The sequence below is a fragment of the Fulmarus glacialis genome, unplaced genomic scaffold, assembly GCF_000690835.1.
Source record: "Fulmarus glacialis isolate BGI_N327 unplaced genomic scaffold, ASM69083v1 scaffold3673, whole genome shotgun sequence".
In the NCBI taxonomy this organism is placed as follows: Eukaryota; Metazoa; Chordata; class Aves; order Procellariiformes; family Procellariidae; genus Fulmarus; species Fulmarus glacialis.
The window spans coordinates 27816-37326 of NW_009200868.1; the positions used below are offsets into that span (position 1 = coordinate 27816).

At 45.6% G+C, this 9511-nt stretch overlaps 1 protein-coding gene across 1 annotated transcript in view; it reads right to left on the reverse strand.

The window, feature by feature from the left end:
- TFCP2L1 (transcription factor CP2-like 1) overlaps positions 1 to 9511 on the reverse strand; it is a gene marked incomplete at its 5' end in the record, with an annotated part of 31885 nt that overhangs the window by 17997 nt on the left and 4377 nt on the right. The window lies entirely within an intron of this gene.

The window sequence follows — 9511 nt, forward strand, 5'->3', positions numbered from 1 at the left end:
GTGTTACGTTTCAAGGGCCACTTGCACTACGCATTTTGTGGTTTTCTGCACGATACACCGATACGATACACTAATTTCCAATTAGGATGCCGATGTTGCAGACCAATATGACTCAGGCCTTACTTAATCTAGCCAGTCTGCTTGCCTTTCCAGCAATTAATTAAACCCTAACTTTATACTAAGCAATATCCCTAACAAAAGTCAGTGGAAAGAAAAAAAACAACTGCAAGTCCTCTTTCTCAGAATGGATCCACACAGCACTAGACAGAACCAGCCTGGAAACTGTTTGATTATTAAGCCAAGCTGGCCAATAAAAATTCCATTTAGCAACTTTATATGGACATCCTAAATAGTGCACAGATAAAGGCAAAGGAATGCTGACAGTCAAATGCAGCATGCAGAAGGAGGGGGAGGGAAAAAAAAGAAAGCATTTATCCTCCTAAACCAAAGCACATCCAGCAGGCAGGAGGATCACCTTTGAAACAGCCAAATGCAACTATTCAGGGCATCAGGCAGACACAGAGATTTTCCTGACAAGAAAGATTAATGAACCCACAGGGTAAACAGGCAAGAGTGACAGAGCTGGCATCTGAACTTGCATGCTTGATTGCCCACACCTTTATAGCCAGACAAAAGCAAAATAAACCTTAGCGTAAGACTTGCTGAAGTGTCCCGTGTGTGGACACTCTGCAGGACAAGGAGCAAGGGCAGAATCCTCCCTCCCCAGGCCACAAGTGGCAGTGGATATTCTGCAGTTGCTTACTGCAGCCTCATTTGACAAGATGCTGTAGGAGATGTTTACCCAGTGGATATTATGAATTCACCAGCTACACAATAGGCCACCCTGAAAGCTCCCGCTATGCTAGGAACATGGAAATCCTGCAAAGGAGGACCAACTGTGGGCCAGGAAATGCAAAAGGAACACAAGAGTCAGCCTGACACAGTAGCCCATCTTGCCCCACATCTCATCTTCAACGCAGCACGCAGTTATAAGCGCCCAGGCATGGAGCAGGGTGGATACAGCCCACCCTTTCCTAGCCATAACTTCCCAGATTCTGCTATTCAGTGTCCAGACCGTATCCGTATCAAGCTGCCCAGTCATGACCAATGCTCACAAACTCCTCTTGTACGATCTCCTTCTGAACTTGCTTATACTGTGGCAATAAGAACGACAATTTACACATGCCTTGCTTTAGTATTCACAGTCTTGCCCTTCACCTGCCTCCTGACTGTTCCTTTTTGCAGCAAAGCTACCTTAGCTCCACTGTGTTTCGGTACCCATCTGAGTCCAATCCTGAGGATACCTGCCCTACTTGCCACTACCACCAGGGTAGCAAGACTACAGGAACACAGCAGACCAATTCAACCACTAGTTCTACTACCACACCATAGAGCTACACTGCCATCGTGTCTCCTCCTATGTTTTTTCTCCTTTTACAACCCTCCCCCAACTCGAGGGGGTTTCTTTGTCCCCTTCTTTCTCTTTAAAAAAAAAACACATGCCTCAGAGCCAAGTTTGCTGGAGGAAAATTTCAGTGCTCATTTACTATATGAACATTTGGCTGAGCCCTACTCTTCCCAGACTTTTGAAGATGGTCTATTTTACAGTGGTGACACTTCATAGCTAACAGGCACTAACAGAAACACTCTTCATTTACAGTGGTTTCCACTCAAAAGAAAGGGATGTACATTTAATTCCTCCAAGACTACAGTCTAACTTTGAATCAAGGGCACAAAACCAGCCAGTAGGCACAGAAACACTCCCAGTTGCTGTGTGCGCTTGGGCTTCTCTTGCATGGACCTCATCCACTTTGTTGGACCCCACCTAATCTAAGCCATGGTATGAACTTTGATTTTTAATACAAATTAATTATGAAGAAATTATGGATTTCTGATGGAAAGCTGAAAAAAATATCTGCCCTGTGAAAAAAATTTCTTCCTGTATTTCCACTTTTCTAGCATGTACTTGAAACACCCAGGACTATCTTCGTCACATCTGTCCAGCTCAGAAAACCTCAGCCCTCTCTGTGCAAGTAAAAAATACAGGCTTTTTCTGGTTTCAACCTGTTCTAAGTCAATTTGGACAACAGGTTTTATAGCTCTGAAGAGTAGCTTTGTGTGTAATATTTACTTGAGTTTCAGATAACTAAGAAGAATGGTCCCGGGTGAGGGTGCTGAAGAGGGATGCAGAAGAGCTGAGTACAACTCCTGACCCCACCCAGCAGCTCCCTCAGGTGCCCTCAGGTAAGTCACTTCCTTCACCACGTTTCCGCAGTAAGAAACTGGGAGAAAGCAAGTCCTACGCCTGCACCTGGCTACTCAGTTAGTGCCTACCACAGAGCAGGGGAGAAGATGCGATTGACAACCGTTCCCATCAAAGCAGACTGTACCTTCAACACAGGTCACAAATGTGGCACCGAGCTAGGACAGGAAGAATCTCACTGCTCAAGTACTTGCTGTCTAGTTTCAGGAACACATAATAAATGCTTGGTAGGAAGCAAAGGGAAAAAAGGCATTTTTTCCCAGCCCCTTTAGAAAGAAGGTGTCCTACATTACACCTATAAAAACAGCTAATCATGTCAAACCTACAGTGCTTCCCAAGCTTCTTATTGCTACCTAAAATGTGATCTTTTAGGACTCTGCAAGTTAGGGAAAGCTAATTGAAAAATTTCCACATCTTCTCAGATTGAGAGGTACATTGATACAGACGGCAAATGTAAAAACACAGGCAAAAATTTCACGATTGCAAGAATCTCAAAGTAGATATGGATAATGGAGGAAAGTAAAGAAGTGACATGGAATACAAGGGAAAAATCTTACAAGTATTCTCTTACTTCTCACTACACTCAGAGGCACTTCTGCGCACTTCCTTCCTTCACAGATATTGAAGATTTATGGAAGTGGGAGAACAAAATGCAGTCTAGGGGGTTCCAGTAGGAGTTGTGCACAGACTACAATCCAGCAAGTTCACAATCCCATTTGAATTTCATCCAGATGTTAGCAACAGAAGAAAGGATTACAGAAAGAATAGAAAACAGCCTCTTGGTTAAAAGACAACTGAGATTCTAGCTTCCTAGGGACAACAGAAGTCAGATGCTCTACTTATGCAGAGGTGCCCTGTCATCTGAAGCAAGATTCATAGTGAGCTTAGGGATGGTGTGGTTTGGAGACGGGGTTGTTTACCCTGGGCTGCCAAGTGAAGACAGAGCTGCCAAACATATGGGGAAATTGCTGCTAGCACAATTAATGGCTTCAGCTGAGACACCAAACCTACTCAGAGCTGTCTTCAAAGTCAGGCAGGAGACAAATTCCTTCTCCAAAGATGAAGAGGTGCACCACAAGAACCAAAAATACCAAGTAGCCAGTGTCAAAAACGGGAAAGACAAACCAGCCTTGTTAGCCATTTTTTAAGCCATCCAAACCTAGGAAGAGAGCGGAAAGGGGTCAAGGAGCAGTACGGCACCCCACAACGATCAGGGATCAAGGATGCATAGGTGTGCAGCCACCAGGCAGCACCTGATATTCACGGTCTCAACGACACAAAGTAGTTGTTGTGCTTGTGATCTCAAGCAAGGGTGGAACGCATGTTCACACAAGAGCGGCCACGAGCAGCAGAGCTCCTTGAAATACCCAGGGCCTGGTCAGTAATGGCAGTGATTGTTAGGAAAAGAGGCAGTTCTTAGCATGGGACAAAGCAAAAAATATCCCCACAAAGAGAGCTATAATTAAACCAGAAGCACACCCAGGCAGAGCTGGTCACTCAGCCTTCTCTACACTTCATTTAGGCAAATAAAGAATTGTTCCAGGAAAACTACAAACATTCAGACAGTTGTGACCCCATAAAAACTCAATTACGTATGAGTTAACGTCAATACAAAACAGCTTTTTTCATTTACTGTAAATCTCAATGTTTAAAACTGGGTTCTTTGGCTGTAGAAGATTAGACAACTGAATTTTAACTTCAGACTTTTTAAGGGAGGCAAAGGTTCTCTTTTGCCTTCTGTTGCAAGTCATTTCATCTACTACCCAAGCAATTAGCAATCAGCTTCAAGATGTCCTCTTCAGCTGCTCATTGCCCATTGGTGTTTTCTGCATCTTTATTTGGAGGAGAAACCAGGACGTGTCTGCAGTGAGCTGAGGCAGGACAACACCCAGCAGATTTTAAACACAGCACACTTTAAAGTGTACTGGTTTACGCACATGTGTCTTGAACCTCGATACATGCCTTTGCACCTGAGGGCTGAAATTTGGGGCTTTCATTGAGGTGTGACCAAGACTCAAATTAAGTCCATCTTTAGCTTCATACGGCATCTGTTGCTTATGCATCTCTACAGCAATGCTCCCAATATCATCACAGGTCTTCTCAGATGTTAGTGGTTTTCTCTCATGGTTGGGGTTTTTGGCTTGTTTGTTTTCTGAACTGTCTAGGACTGGCAATAAAGATGACTCCTGGAAGACACTGTAAAGCAGAGATGGCCAGCCTTCCTAACCCTAACCAGCTGTATACTAAAAGCCTTACATGGCCAAGAACCACAAGTCACATACTGCAGATCTGGAGAGCTGAACAGAGCCCAGGAAAACTTTACAGGCAGGTGACGGCCAGTTACTCTGAAGCACCACTGGGGGACAGGGCTGGATTTGTCACACAGCCTGCTCTCAGTGACCCCCTGCCATCAACCTTAACCACCCTCTATTTGGAGTCATTCAGATCTGAGGCTCTGAGCCAACCCAATGCTGGTCATGAAACAAAATCATGACTTGAATAGCTCACAGTCCACATGTGGTTCTGGCACCACAAGCTGATTCCCTTGGGCAATGACTTTCAGGTTTTTGTGTTTTTTCGGCTTTTTTTTTGTTTGTTTTTTAAAGGAATGATTTTATTTCCTCACATTTATTAGCATTCAGATCTACTGTACAGTGCTTGTTTCCTCCACATTCCTTCTGCTGTAATTTCTGGAACCACCTTCATTGCTCCCATTTCTGTCCATGTTTGAAACTAGTTTCAACCAGCCATGGTCAAACCACACCCCATATGACTGCAGACCATGGAATATGCAACTGCATCAAGCCCTCTTGCTAAAGCAGCGGTTTGTAATATGGCTGCTGGTTGATTGTTTGTCTGAAAATCCCTATCCACAAGAGACACTGAAATAGTGCTAAAAGGCGGGCTAGTTCCAAAAACGTTAGGCGATGTTTGTGCTGCAGACTTCTGGACAGTGTAGCTCTGTTGACAGATGCGATCCCTGACCAAAGGAGCGATGCCAGCAGCAGCTCCTAATGTGAGGACACAGCACCTTTACCAGTTTCATGGACTGGAGGTAGAGTGGTTTTAAGACACCATACTAATAAGTCTATACTTTGTCCCATTGGATGAGTAATCCTCCTGAGGTCCAGTAAAGATCTCTTAATGTAGGAACTGCCCTAAGGATTAGCAAACTAAAATTATGTTCAATTTGAGCTAACAGGGCTCTGGCTCCAGTTTCCCAAGGAATGTGGGAAGGCAGGGGGGAAGAGATCGGGAAGGACAAGTGTAATGAGTCAGTCTTTGGAAACCAAGCTAAGGATTTGACTCTAGTTATTTCATTTACAGGCTGGTTCTAGAGCTGCAGCCAGCGAGCACTCATGGTTTCAAACTGGAGCAGACAAGCTTGGGAGCCTGCCACTACTGAATGTCCCCAAGTCAACTTAACACAACAGCTAAACTCACTCCTTTATGCTCCCTCACAAATGCTTCTCCTGCCCTTGCTGAAAACACTGGTCTCCAGCTCAGGAGTCCTCTCAGCTTCCTCCTTCACCTTGTGGAGTGCCCAGGCCAAAGACCTCTTCCTCCTCAGTGCTACTGACCATCTCTCTGGGTCTATCCAGCAAGAAGCAAGGCTCATGAGAAGTCATTATGCTCCACAAGCCCTCTCCCATTTGTACACAAACACAGCCACTGGAGAGGCCTTCTTCCCAGCCCATATGAAACCCTTTCAGATCTCACCCAAATCTCTCCACCAGTTCCTCTTCTATCTCTGCTATGCAACTTGGCCTTCAATTTGCTACCCAGTTCTTCCAGCCTTCCCCACTCCATAACTCTGTCAGACCTGACCTTTCTTCTATCCAGTTCTGAGCACAGACTATCTCCTGAGCTGGTCGACTCACCAACCACCATTGAACCAGTCACATGTGGAGTAAGTGTTTCAGGGCAGGGAGCAGAGCTGCTTCATGGTGACAAAAGGTCAGTTACCGAGTGGTGAAGAGCTCAAGCCAGGAAGCAACATTTGGACAGCAAGTGGCAAGAGTCACCCAGCAAGCAGAAAACCCCAAATCCAGTCCTCACAATTGGGGTAAGTAATCACATACCAGATGTGAATTGCTTTGTTGGAGCTGGGACAGCCACTGTGTCTTCGTATCTGCCTTACTAGGAGCCAGCTATGACTGAAGCTCTCACCAGCGCAGATAATGTGGAGGGACATCCATTAATGAAGTTACCCATTTGCTAAGTAAACCATCACAAAACTCAGGCATACAAGGAAGAAGGGAAGTTTTGTGTTTGGCCAGACCATGACAAGCACAGAAAGAGGGTAAGGTGCAAGAGGTGTCCCTTTGCTTACAGTCCACGTAGAATCATCTAAATTGCTTCATGAGATGGCTATGGCACTGCAGCTGGGTCACAGTGCTCTGGAGTCAGTCAGCTCTTCTGCCATGCCATGAGTATTGGCTCGAGACCTGGGCTGCCTCGGGGTCCCCTTCACATACCTCCTCAGGCTCATACAACATAATTCTATTAATGGGAATAATTTTCTGTCAGAGCCTTTAACTTGCACTTAGCTCTAGCTCAGGCAGGACAGCTGACATCAGTGTGGGATTCCCTGGCTTGTGTTGAGCAGGTCAAAGTAAAGAGTTGCAGCACCCTCCTCAGGTTTTGGAGAAGGGATGGGAAAATACCTAAACAACAGGTACCGGCTGGGAAACTATACAGCTCAAGAATAAAAAGTGGTTCCCACAGAAGTGTTGCTGAAAGGAGAAGAAAGTTTGACTCAAGCAGTTTAATTTTTGCTTTTAAACAGACACACCTCCTATTTTTCATTCCAGAAGGTCAAAGCATAAAGAACATGCTTTTGACACAGATGTCGTGAAAAAGACCGAATACCTTTTTATGTAGAAGTTCCTAAACAGAAACCTCTAAGTGAAATGGGAGATAACCTGCCAATTCAAATTGATTCTTTGTCCTGGAATTGCAAGACAAATCCTCATCTCTTTTTCACCCCAGGTAATGTCCTCACTGATATCCCACCAACAGAAATTAGACTCCCCAGCTCTGACCACAGGTGGTCAAAAGGCGTGTCCAGCATCCTCTTCTCCCCCTATCTGTAGTTACCATCAATGAACACACAAGCTTCTCACAGCAGCTCATATCCACATGGGAGCAGACTCCAGTCCCTTTTTCCTAACTAGCACAGGCAAGGGATTTTGGTCTAAGGGACTTGGTATCAAGGTAGACTACATGTCAGACAAATTTACAGTCAAGGCCTGCCCTTGCTACCAGAAAGGGTCAGTGCTGGGAGCAAGAGTGCAGCCAGTGGTGTGGACTCTGAAGCAACCTGCTGGAGTGGAGCAGAATGGCTGTTAAAGTAGGTACGTTGCAAGATCTCAAGAAAAAAAAAAATCCATCTACATACAGAGAGTCTTGAATTTCAAGAGGTTTTTCAAGAAACCAGAGCATCTCAGTGCAAGAATGAAGATTAATTGCTTGGGAGCTTAAATGAGGTGAGGATGCTCCTGAGAAGGTGGCAGGCAGACGCAAAGCTCCTGCCAAGAGGAACAGAAAGCAGTGAGCCATTCAACTGTCAGGAGATGCACCATCTTTTGTCACCAATCATCCCAAAGACCCTCTAGGAAAAGGTGCTGTTTCCATCCACTGTGGCAAGCCAACAGCACCAAGGAGTGCCCACTTCTTCCCCCAGCCCCTTCCCAACTCTGCCCCACTGCACAGCTCCTGCCAGCCTCATCCCTGCTCTGCTCCTCCAGGCCTGTCCAGCCTCATGCTCTCCAGGGTGTATTCTGCACGGACACATCCCACCTTCTCCCTTGAGGGATGAAAGACAGATGCAGAAGATATACGAGAACTGGTGGTCTGCCAAGGAAACAGGTCAGTACTGTGTCAAGATGGAGCAGGAGAAAGCCTAACACAACATGGTCTATCTGCAAAGGCAGTAACAGTCTTACTTTACATAGGAAAACCTAGACTGCTCTAGTCACACAGTTTTTAAAACTCATGGTATTGTGTGAAGAGTTGTCTAACTTTTGCCCTACCAAGGTAAAAAAGCAGGCACCGCTTGTATGTACGCATGTACACTAAAATATTTGGTCGTTGACTGCTTTTCACAGCAGAAAATCTTTTACTCTGAAACAGGAGAGAATTTAGTGTTTCACAGGAAGATGCATCTCCATCTCACCCGTGATATGCCCCATGTCACCTCCTGGGGTCTGCTGTATTTGGATGGATAAACTGGAAAGACAGTCACAAGTCTCAAGAATCTCTAGATTTGCGAGACAGCACAGTGCCAGCTTATGTGACAGGAAACATCTGGCTCCTCAGATCGAGCCTGCAGCACTTGGCTGATCTTCCTAGGGGGGCTCCATGGGTCTACCAGCTAGCAACACAGATCCAGCAGCCAGACACACCTGAGGTCAGAGCCCAAAGGAGGTCAGAGCTCTGCTTTGTACAAACATTGAGAGAAACGTAGCCAGAGCAGCACCTGAGGGAGCTTCATGCTCAGTGAACAAAGGTTGAAGAGCTGGGGCAGTGTCCTGAAGCAGGAGAGGACCTCAGTAACATAAGGCAGACAGCCTTCAGCTTGTTGCTAGGCTAATGCCCTTGTTTACAACCTGGCAGAAAATAAATGTAGTAACTTTTAGCACAATCTGTGCCTGGAGAAGTCTGATTCCTCCAGGACCCACATGCAGAAGGTGCTGCAAAGTGACAGCCAAACTCCAACCACAGATGTGTCTGCACAAATTCTGCCAAAGGGGAAAAAAAAAGCCTAGAGAAACACACAGTGCTTGTTTAGCCAGGAGTAAAAATCAGCCTATGAGATCAGTTATGGAGGACCTTGCTGCACTGAACCCCAGCAACTTGTCAAGTTGGGGACTGAGCAGAGCCACATCACCCAGCCCGTGGGACTGATGTCACACTCTGCCCAGACCGCCGAGGAGCCCTTGGATACTCGCTAACTCATCCTCTGGCAATGCCCTCCAGCAGCACTTGGAGACTTGCAATGTTCAGAGCCCTCCCCAACCCAAAGTTTGCCAAATCTGCTTAATTAGTCTGGCCTCTTAAGATGAAGGTAGGAGGCTGCAGTTTAAATTGTTTGAGATTAGGCCACAGGGAACTGTGCATGCTATAATGCTGCTTTAAGTCAACAGTTAAATCAATGGTACTTCATTATTTTGTATCAGTTGACAATCTGGTATATAAATGTGAAAAATTAAATATTCCTCCTCTCTTCCATCCCCCTCCCCATCT